Below are 11,643 nucleotides of genomic sequence, written 5' to 3'. Positions count from 1 at the left end.
TCAAATAAGGGATGTTTAATACAATTGAATCTGTGTTGTGCTTAACAGTGCCAAGAAATGGAGGCTCTATTTATTTACCAAAGCATTTGGAAATACATTTGTGGAGGAGGAAACCACAACTTCCAAGTTGGTTTCTTTTTTGGTGTTTGGTTTGTTTTGTTGTTTTTTTTTTTAAGGAATACCACATCAACATGCAAAGCCATTTAAAATTTTCCTATATAGAACTTCCTGGCTGGTTAAATTGTGCAGCAGCTGAAGAAATTAATCTTCCCCATCTCGATTCTAAATAAAAAGGTTGGAGCCAGGATGAAAAATAGTGATTGTGTTGCTGTAGTTTGGTAGCTTTGAAATCTGGCAATGTGTGTGTGTTTGGGCCTATGTCTATGACTTATTTGGTTCTTTTCCCATACGTTTTCCAATGTCAACTGAGTCTTCTGTCTTTAAATTAAAGGCTCTTAAGGGTGACCTAAGTGTCACAGCTACTTGTGGCCATTTAACACACATTCAACAGAAAAAGCTTTTCATTAAGTGTGAATGGGGAGACCTCATTCTTTTCCTCATGTGGGTCAAGGTTACATCACAATTCTCCTGAACTTTAAAAGTTTTAAATGGATGCAATTTCACATGGCGTTCAGAGTAAGTGGTTCTAGAGAAACTCCACTTCAGAACAGAGCAATGACTTGACAAATGTGTCATATCTTGCTCTTTTTTGAAGTCCTGCTGCTTTGAATTACCATATTCAAGCTGCTCTGACTCCCAGCACGGTGATGATTTGAATAAGCTCGGCTTTTTGTAGTTAATTCCATCCCAGCTGATGGCACAGAGGTGACTGAGAAGCTGATTTTTTATTAAGCAGCACAGCTGACCCCTGAGAGGTACAAAGAGAAATCATCACCTGAGTACATCTAGGAATGCTTTGCAAGGTGCCCGTGGTGCTGCTCCTCTGTGTGACAGAAGTGACAGCCTGGGGGGCAGCACTGGATGCACGCGGATTCTGCTTTCCAAGATTTCCCGGGAGGAAGCAAGGGCAGGAATGTTCCTGAGGAGCAGGGACTCGCACTCCTTCACTGTCCCCGCGCCTCTCGAAGAGCGACAGCTGCAGACGGCCCCACGGACACAATGGGGGCCTTGTGCGGCGCTGGCCGGAGATGGCCACGGGTAACCGTGTGCTGACACCCGGGAACACGGCGCCAGCTGCCTCCTCTGCCGCACCACAGCCAGCTCCCTGCTCGGGGCCGCTGCTCCAAGGGTGCTGCTCGTGCCTCCTCAAGGAAAACGTTGCCCTCTGTACCTCTGTCTCTTTTTTTTCAGCCAGGTGACTGATTTCTCTGGGGGTTTTGGGTTGGTTCCTAGCAGAAGAGAAGAAATCCCAAAGAATGCATGTGTTCTCCATCCTTTAATATTTGTCTTCCATCAGGAGCTAGGTTGTGACACTGTTTCAGATCTCTTTTTTAAGACAACAGCTATGCTCTAGTTAGTCATGCTAATGCCTCCTTTACTAACCACATTTTGGGAATAACTTGAGGTTGCAGTGCCTCTGGAGAAAAAATTGACTGGGACCTACACAGCAAAGAGAAGAAAACAGTTCCTTGCAGATCTTGGATGGTTTACTCATTGCCAGGTAGAGCAGACAGTGTAAGAAAAATGAGAATAATGTATTTTTCTCTTGGGTTAGATGCTGTATGCTCTGCATTTAACATAAATATGTGGGCACAGAGTTTGTGGTAATTGGGAGTGGGGCTGCAGCTGAGCCTCACCCCTAATTGGCTACAGCTGTGCAGAACAGGTGAACGGTATTGAAGGTAAGGAGTGCCCAGGGGCACTGAGCAAGCACCAAAGGGAGCAGAGGGCACACAGGTGCAGGGCATCAACAGGAGGGGATAAAAGGCTGGGCTGAAGGACAAGAAGGGCAGATCCTTGCAGCCTTCTGAAGTGATGGGGTCTTACTCTGTGTGGGCAGGCACCAGAAGCCTTCTGATGAGGTAAGGTGTTACTGTGGATGGGTGAATGCTTAAAGCCTTCTGGATTTGTATGGTGGTACTCTGTGTGTGTGGCTGTCTCAGCTGTGACACAAATCTATCTGAGCTCGCTCCTGGCTACTCTGGAATGTAAGGTCATGGCCACTGTGCCATGGAAGTGGCTGGGGATTCGTTCAGGCAGTTGGGTTTTGTGGTGTAGGACCATGCAGGGTTGGGTGAGAGCATGTGAATGTCTTGCCAGCTGAAAGAGAAGGGAGCAAGCTGATGGCTGGAGGAAGTGAAGCTGTGAAGCCTCCACAGCCTGAAGCAGCACAGGTTACTTTAGCGATGCCCCAAGTGGTCAGCCACTGTGTCTGTTCTACTTTCCACAGTGGAATGGCCATCCAAGGATGCTGTGTTCTGTTGGAAGGGGGGGTTGCTGAGGGGGTTTCCAGCAATTAGGGCACAGAAGTGCACATTTCAGTCCTTCAACTCCAAATTTATCAGCAGGCTGTTTGAGGTTCCTCCTCCGTGTTCGCAGAGCGCCAGAGTGTCAGAGCCTATTGCACTGTAGCTCATAACAATTACTTTTTCCCCCTGGTATTTCTGAGATCCTGTCTTGAGAAGCCAAGAGAACTCTGTGTAAAATGAAGGTGTAATTAGGCAGTAAGTTCAGCTGACCTACTGACCCAATTGCATGGGTGATGCATTTGGCTGAGGCTGCCATCTGCTTCCAACAGCGAAGGTTTCGGACGTGTAAGGTCTGGGTTGAAGGAGAAGTCCAGCAAGCTGGAATTCTTGCTTTGCTTAGTGTCTCAAAACTCACGATAAGAGAGATGAGTTTAGGAAACAGCAATTTAGCAAAAAAACAATAGATAGATAAAGTTTCCGTGTTCCATGCTGGAGGAATCTATGGTTGGGGTGGGAATTTGCCCTCAGAGTTGGGGTGTTCCTATAAATTCTGCTCTAGTACACCAATGCTGGGGTGTGGGTGAGGGTGTTATCCAAGGGGGGGATAATGCCTAACAAATGAGAAGTACTTGCTCTTATTTATGATTCCATATCATAAAGACAGGTGGGAGAGGATTAGCTCCTCTGTCTGTGATAAAGCAAATCTGTTAAGAGGGATTAAAGGGGCTAGATGAAGTGTTTTAATGGACTTATATGAAGTAATAGATTTTTGTCCTGGAGGAATGTTCAAGACTCACTGATACTAATGCATTTCTTGTTCTGCTAAAATTACCTCCAAATTCTAAGGAATCCTGATTAATTGTTGGCCTTCTTCCAGCTTCAGCATTTGTGTCAGTCATGGTGGTGCTTCAAAAAAAAAAAACCTGGAATAAAATTCTGTTCTGCTGTCACACAGCTGGGTTTAGCAGCCTTACACAGTACATGGGGCTGCACAGGTCTTGTTCTGCTGACCCTTCATTTGCAGGGCAGTTTGCTTTTGGGGCAGCTCTTATCATTTGTAGTTCTTCCCTGTGGTTGTCTTTCACCTTGCTCTGGTCGGTGGGAGGAGCCAAGGCACGGCTTCTTCCCTTGGCATTACTTCCCCAGCCACGAGGAGCCTGTGGTAAGGAGCTGCTCAAAAAGATCACTGGAAGGATCTGCTCAAAAACCTTGTGACCTCCAGAGTGATATTTACAGCGTGATATCTACATAGTGAGAGTTACATGTTTGTGATAAATGGATGCAGTGCAGTTGGTTTTCCCAGGAGCTGCCAGTCCTGCTTCTCCTGGTGAAGCTGTCTTGAGATAGTGCCTCATTTACTTACCAAGAAATACACATTTGGGAAAGTTTTCCTGCAAACCACACATGGCTTGGCTTTTTAGTTCAAGTGTGTATGGGTGAGATACTAGTCTTAATGAATAACCAAACAAGAACCAGAAATTCACCTGGATTTTTCAGTATTCCTGGTATATGCATGGGGCAGTATTGTAAGAGAAACAGTGTGCTTCCAGGAGAAGTACATATTCCAAAATTAGTTTGGCAAGTGTGGTAGCTCTTTATTTTGGAGCAGAGAAGCATCCATTTGGTCAGTCCTTGGAGAAAGGTGTGCCTGGTAGCCATGGCTCTGGCCTTGTAAGCACGCCCTGTTTTGTGAACCTTTGTCTACACGTTGGTTGGGTGCCCCGACCTGAAAACAAACATCCTGCAGAACACGATGTCAGGAGGCACAAACAGCCTGACAGAGGCTCTGCCCCCAGGGGCTGAACCCCATTGTGTTTGTGCAAGAAGGAGCACAATGGGACATCCTGCCTGACCCCGCAGGGTCGCTGCCAGAGTATGAGCGGGTTTATTCCATGGAATATTTCTTCTCAATGGAGCTGATGGATTTACACCAGTGAATGAGCTGGCCGGGCGACAGTGCCTGCACTGCCTTAGGAATGCCCAGTGCTCATAAATGTTAGGATGTTCTCAGTTTGTGGGATGAAGTGACTGTGAGAAGTAGCCGGAGCTCCCTAAATAGGCTGAAATTACATAACTGATTAACTACTTAATGGCTATTTTAAATGAAACCTCCTGTTTTCTGGCACATGCTTCAATTTCCAAACCACCTGAGAGTTCTTGCAGGAGGATTCCTCTTCCACACTCCCATCAGGAGGAAGGGATGAATTTACCTGGCCTGATGAAGGCTCCCTCCAAAGCTTCATTTCTTCTGTGATGTCTGATCAGATGTTTTTGGACTTGTGCACTTTATAAGTAGCACACTTCCAGATGAAAACGAATAAACTAGTTGCCTGAAAGGAAGGGGGAAGTGCTGGAGCTTTCCTCTAACCCGGATATTTGGAGATTGCACAGAACTTTCTTTTTATACCCAAGTCTTATCTAAATCCAGTCTCGTTTACCTGACCCCTTCTTTTTAGGGAATAATTGTCCACTTGTTCGTTTTTCTACATGGCATGCAAAGTTCTTCTGGATGGAATGTGCTATGACTACAGGAGCACCTGTGCTGTCACTGAGGCACTTTTTGATTTCATACCTTTTTACGTGTCCTGTATCTCATCCAATTCAAAGCGAGGATAAACCTGGTTAGTCAGGGTGGGAAATACAGGATAGTTGGATGTCATGAATTTTTGTTCTGAAATTCAGCTCCAGGTATGAACTTTGCCAAACTTTGGCTGTACCTGGGCTCGAATTTACTGATCTGCCAAGAGTATGTGAAGAAATATTGTTAGAGTTGAAAATGCACCAGAGTTCTGCTGTGTTAAATAGCCAAAGGTCTCTCTGGAGCAAGTGGTAGAGATAGAAGGTGCCATTCAGGAGTCTCCACAGAGATTTTTATATGGGCTTTCAAATCTGGAGCTCTAGGGCCTGTGCTCTTGCATCCCCACTTGCCATCCCTTGCCCTGTACTGGAGCAGGAGCACTTGCCATGGTAGTTCCTGAGTCATCCATCACTGCTGCCAGGTGCAGATAACATCCCTAGAAAATTTAACCTCATCTGCTCTCCCTCCTGACAGTTCTAACACACACACTGGGGTTGGGACAACTCTATCTGTTCAGGTGGCAAAAATTGCCAAGTATCTCAGAGCATTTTGCACTTGGACTTAAATTCTTTCAAATTAACTGTGCCTGATAAAACAGCTCTGAAGGAAACTGTTCTTTAGCTGCTGGGAAAACTGGGGCTGGAGGGCTGTGTGGAGCCACGCTGTGAGGCGCTGGCACAGCCAGGAGCCTTTGACCAGCAGTGTTTAATTACTGAGTCATTCTGTGCAGATGGATGGATGGGAGAGAGGGAAAAAACCATCCTGCTGGAAACTGTAGCACTTTCTGGAGAACATTTAAAACATGCCATGGATGGGGGGGGTGTGGTGGCTTAGAAGGATTGTTAATACTCTGGGGGGAAAAAGATGCAATCCCAAACCAGGGACCAATTTGAAATGTGCTTGGGTCGGCACACTGTATGGTATGATCCACCTGTAATGAACAGTTTCCACCTTTATTAGTTTTTGGCGTGTTTTTTTCGTGGCAGCGGTGCTGGTGTCTGGTTGTCAGCGTTTGGTTATGTGGGAAACGAGGTAAGGGCCTAAATAATACATGTTACTTGAGGGGCTGGAAACTAGAGCCATATCCTATGGCCTTCTAATTAAAACTCTTTATTTCCACAGATTTATTCTGTGGGCCTTACTAAATAGATCAGCCTTGGGTTTCTAATGGTGACTACTTGAGGAGGAATGTCGCCTTTGTTCCCCTGAATGGTGGGGAGCAGATTACCGGGCTGCCAATTTCCTGCTGCCTTTCAGAGCTGCAATTTGAGCCCTATTTGCTCCTGGCTCTTGCACAATTGGAAACAATGGGTGGCTTCTTTCAGGTTTCACTTCAGAGCTCTTAGAAACTGGGGAAGTGGCAAAAGCCCTACTTTACAGGTAATTAACAATAGATAATGTTTGCTCTGCGTCCCCCCGTCCCCCCCCCCCCTTTTTTTTTTTTTTTTTCCAGAGCTGATAAAGGTAGAAGTCCACACCGAGCTGCCAATATAGAACCCGCAGGGGCAGTTTTGTGGATGTAGTCCCGGCCACAAACCCATCAAGGTGATGATGAGGGTCAAACCTCTAAGCAAACGCAGGGAAGCCACACCAGAAGAGCTGCTGGGCTGCCAGCAGTGCTGAGGGCGCTGTGCCAGTCGGCCCGGTGTGTGTGAGTGTTTGCTGGTGTGAACCTGCCCTTTGATTTAGGGCCCCTTTTTATTGTAGCCTCTATCTCCTTTATTAGGTGCGCTCTACTCATACCTTGTTGACGTTTATGTAGGATAGTTAAATGTTTTCTTGGGGATATTCCATTCTAGGAAACCACCTGTCCTGTAAAGTTTATCTTAAATACAGAAGCTTGTTTTACCACATAAAGATAGAAGTGGCTGTTGTTTAATCTTATCTTGCTAATGGAGGGCTGTGGATGCCTACCAAGAAGATACAAAGAGGTGTTCTTGCAATGTTATTAAAAGTTATCAAAAAATGGTTTAGGGCGGATGGTCACTGTCTGAATTGGGATGCTTGTGCCTCTCTGTGTTGGAGGTGCTCTCCTTCCTTACCTCCCTGCCTGAAGACACTGTAGGTGGCTACTGGAACTGCAGATGTGGGTGCAGGGCTATGGACCAAAACTGGGATGTATCCAGCAGCACTGAGGAGATTCAGTCCCTGCACTCCATCCATGTATTGCATTTGAACATGTAACCAAAGTATTAAAAAACAAATGAACACGAGAAGCAGTTCTGCATTTCATACCTGTGTTTCTGAGTTTCCCATGGGGATTCCAGAGTTTCATTAGCTTTAACTGTGAGCATGGCTTTTGCTTCTTGTTTTTACCATCTGCAAGGCCTGGACTCAGTAAAATACTTCTGTTCCTCCTCCTTCCTGTTGTAGCTGCCCCTCTTACTGCCATGACTTCAGTGATATCTTTTAGGCTGTAAATCTTACCATTGAAACCATCCCAGAAGGAGAGAAAGATTGCAGAATTGCAACATTCTGGATGTATCTCTGCTCCAGAGCAGGAGCAGATGGAAGGATGCCCATGCCCTCTGTTGCTCATCTTTACTGAGCTTTGAAAAAGAAGAGGAAGATATTCTGAGCAGAGGCTTGGAGCCAAGCTGTAAAACTGCCTCACTGGTAGGTTTGTTAGGAGATTGTGATTATTTCCCCCTTTCTCCAGTTCCTTGCAGATAATTTAGGAAGATGGAGGAGATCTGAATGAACAAGGTATGTGCCCATTATCCTTCCCACCTGGGAGTCTGCAGCAGTGCTTCCATGAGATGCCAACACAAAGTTTTTCTGGCTCTCCTGTGCTTATGGACAATGCAGTTATATAAGCTAGTAAAACAATAATGGAAATGTCTCCCATGACAGGAGCTGTATGATGGATAATCCTTTCCTCCTCCTGCTTTCTGTGGGCAGAGGGACACGTGGGGCTATTTGCACATGCACTCAGTGTATACCAAAGGTTTCCCCCTCCTGCCTCAAAGGCCTCCCCAGCGCCCTTGGGCAGAATGTTCTTTGTGTCAGCCCTGCTCCTACGTGATGTTCTGCTGGGGAAACGTTGCCTCCCTCATGATTTTCAGAGGATGTAAATTTGCCAAAACAAATGTCGGGGAGAGGAACGCCTGACAATTCTGTTTTGATTTTATGTAACCTTTACAATGCCCTCCCTGCAATGCCTCCCAGATAAGGAGGTGGTGTTCCAAAGAAAGAGAATGGTTACAGCTCCTGATGACCTCATCTCATCTCCCTGTTTCAAACAAGGCTCTTTTTGATGGGTTACGAGACGTGACATCAGAGTTCTGGGTTTTGTGCCTGCAGCACTGGTGGGAAGCATCCCACGGAGCGAGCCCACTGGCTGGGCAGAAAGGGCAGCAGTGAGACAGGAAAAGTCTGAGTGACAACAGCCACAAAGCAATGGAGGAGTTGGACAAGGCTGTACAGTAATACACCAGAGTCAGAATGGAAAATGCTTTTAAAATTCCCTACATCCTTCTTTTGCCATCAGCTTGCGTTCAAAGTAGTCAAGTTGTTCAAGCACAACGGACTGCCATGGGTCATGGCAAGGGCTGGAGGCTAAAGGCTGTCAGGCTCAGCAAAACCTGGAGTTAAGCACTTTGCCAAGTGAAGGAACCAGATCTCAGCAGGATGTGGTGGAGGTGGCTCTGTCTCTGTTGCCCTCCTGTGCTGGAAATGCAGGGATGGCTTGTAAAGCCAGACTCCAGAAGAAATTTCTTGTCTAAGGAGTCTCAGCTTCAAGTTTCTGCTGAAGCCTCAGCTCAGTCCAGCCATCCAAAGGAGATGCTACCTGGCAAAGGAGAGCAGGAGAAAGTACTGAGTCATCTGCAATTATTTTCCTAACAAAAGGTTTCAGGTGGTCCATAGCCTAGGGGTTATATTCTTATCTAGATTTAGGCAGGAAACCCTTTGATTTACAACTGGATGTAAGGAATAGTGATTGCTTGCCTCATCTGCACAGTAGATTGCTGGCATCTATTTCCCTTAGGTTACAAGCCTAAAGGATCCCATGTCAGCAAGACACTGGAAGTGTGTGTTGTTGGCTAAGCCAGTTAGGATGCTGAGAACATGGCAGACCAATGCTCCAGGGTTTGTAAATTCAGGGTTAAATGGAAAAAAACTGCCTGGAAAGGTCTGAGCTACTCAGCTGGTGGCAAACTCCTTTCTGCCCCTTGAGAGCACCTGGCATGCTCCACAGAATTGGAAAGCCCAAACTCCCCACAGCTGAAGGGACACCCAGGCCAAGAGCCTTTGGTTGTATAGAGGGGTATTAAGCAAGCCTGCTTTTCTTGAGGCAGGTCACAGTCTGGTCTTGATCTCCTTCAGGCTTGCCCCAAGACCTGCAGCCTCAAACCCAAGGGTTTGTGACAGGAGAGCTGTGTTGTTTTCCTGCATCCCTTCTGGAGCTCCAGTGGATTTGGTGAGTTTGTGCTAAGGATTTCAGCTAAAATTGGCCTGTGATCAAGCTACAAGGGCTTGATATGAGAATTACAGGATCTGCTCCCAGCACAATGCTGGGTTTGAGTCAGCCAGGGAGGCCAAATGGAGGTTCTTACCAACTTAGTCTTTGTTGGGTGCCTAACTAGAGCTAAGCCTCCTGCAAGGACAGCGGCTTTGGCTGCCTTTTGTGATACAAATGGGGTATGTTTAAAGCCCTGTTTGTGGCTGGGAGTGGGAAGCTGTTTGTTTGAGGGTATTAACTGTCTGGTAGCACTCCTGGCCCTCATTGAGGTGGCCCCAGGAGCAGGGTAGCATGGAAATGCCACTTGCAATTAAAACCTGTGTTTCAAAGTGCAGTTCTGCTGCTTGTTCACGCTGAGAAGGGTTTCCTATCTTTCAGAGTCTTTTGGTCGCTGGGCTACATTTAATAGGATGAGATTTATTTTTTTTTTCCCCCTTTCCCCCTTGAACCACAAAGCTGCCAAGCTATCCAGGAAAGAGACTTGTAATTAATGCTAAGTGGAGTGGAAAGCAGGGTGGCTGCTCAGCATAGGGCATGCTCTGGCCTCAAAGAATGCCAGTGGAGCTCTGAAACAACTGTGAGTCTCCAGGTTTTTAATCATGCTACGTGGGAGTAGGAGCTGCCCCCACTGCAGTGAATCTATTTGGCTCCATTGTGGCTGCAATGTGAATATTGTACTGCTGGGCCATGGAAGTGTCCCTTTGGATGGGTTTCTCTTTTGGGGCACTCCAGGAAAGGCTGGATTTGCTTCTCTTTAAAAGGTTTGTCTAAGTTCCTGCAGGTTGTGACCTTGCAGTTTGGGGCTGTGATCTTCCTGGTGATAACCTCAGCATCTCGCCTTGGCCTGTCCCTAAAGGGTCTGTTCCAGGGACACATTTTCTCAGCCATCCCCTCCTCCTTGCACACAGCTTTGTCGTTCCAGTAAGTGGTTTCACTTTCTCAAGTGTTGAAAGTGGCTGTTAAAGCAGCAGCTGCCTTAACCTGGGGCTCACCTGCTTTACATTTGGGATTTTTTCCCCTGCACCTTCAAGCTGTTTTCCCACTGGGTTTGATGAGCAAGTGGAATGCAGTTTCCATGTCTGCTGTATGGGTTCTAGACCTCATCCTGGGCAGTAATAGGGCAAGGCTTTTTGCTCAGCTCTCAGAGAGACAGAGAATGTGGTGGGCAAGTCCTTTGCTTGTGCTTTTCCAACCACTTCTGGGTGTCTAAAAATCCTTAGAGAAAAATGCCTGTGACTGCCAAGAAACCCTTAGCTACGAAAACAGAGAATAGATCAGTACTGAGTGGCAAAAAAAAAAAAAAGTGAGGAGCAGGAGGAGTGACATTGGGGTTTTTTAACACACTTTATAGTAGGTCCATTTCAACTCTGTGGTTTTACTTTTTGGCTTTGCATTCCCAAACTGCATCCTGCATTTCTGTATCTGTTTGGTGAGACTATAGCAGAAACACTGGTATCTTTGCACTGCCTCAGCTTGCAGAGCTGTAGAGAATAAATACCAGAGCTGTTGCCTTGGCCATTTGGTCACCTTGCTGTTGGTAGTGGGTTTTTTTTTTCATTCACTAACAAATAGGCTGTGGCAGAGGACCTGCTGTGTAGGCTCTCAATTTGAACTTTTGCTTTGTGGGGTTTTTTTGCTGTTGTTCCCCCCCCCCCCCCCCCCCCCCCATTTAAAACAAAGCCCCTCAATTGTCAAGCTGTGTCTGACTTACTCAGAATTCCCGAATTTTGCTTCCTTTTCGAAGGTGGCAGTACAGAAAGCCGATGTATGGAATATTTTTCTCCTCCAGTGTGTGCGTGGATCTGCCCCCAGGCCGTATGTCGGTGTTTCCCAGCTGCCCGGGTTTCTCATGCAGATGAGCCCTGCAAAACGGTTTCCTCCTGCACCCTGTCAGGACAAAGGCTCAGTTGTTGTTTTCTGTTGATAAACTGGACATTTAACTGCTTCGTTTCCCCCCTACTACAGCAGAATTAGTCGGGGGCTATTTGCTCAGGCCCCAATCCCTGGGATTGCTGGGACAATCGCTCAAGAGGTTCCGATTTAGAAACCAATGAATGTCAAGCTGAGCCTCTGAACTAAACTTTCTTTGAGATGAGCCAGAGTGACCTGCAGCGAGCTCCAAAGAAGAGTGCAATGACCCCCCCCCTCCCCTTCCCTTCCCGAAAGGAAAAATATTTCCCAGACCACTGGGAACCCTCCTGACTTCCTCTCCTGTGAATTCTGGATTAGTGTGA

At 46.6% G+C, this 11,643-nt stretch overlaps 1 long non-coding RNA gene across 1 annotated transcript; it reads right to left on the bottom strand.

Moving 5' to 3' along the window:
• Window positions 1–8,349: 8,349 nt before the first annotated feature.
• Window positions 8,350–11,382, bottom strand: LOC118686274 (uncharacterized). The gene is made up of 2 exons (XR_004980138.1): window positions 11,121–11,382; window positions 8,350–8,737 (listed from the first exon to the last, which is right to left on the bottom strand). It is a non-coding gene; the product is annotated as an uncharacterized LOC118686274 (long non-coding RNA).
• Window positions 11,383–11,643: the final 261 nt, after the last annotated feature.

This window comes from Molothrus ater, chromosome 4 (genome assembly GCF_012460135.2).
Source record: "Molothrus ater isolate BHLD 08-10-18 breed brown headed cowbird chromosome 4, BPBGC_Mater_1.1, whole genome shotgun sequence".
Classification (NCBI taxonomy): domain Eukaryota; kingdom Metazoa; phylum Chordata; class Aves; order Passeriformes; family Icteridae; genus Molothrus; species Molothrus ater.
Note: the sequence above shows the minus strand (reverse complement) of the source record. Positions and strands in the feature narration are given on the sequence as shown.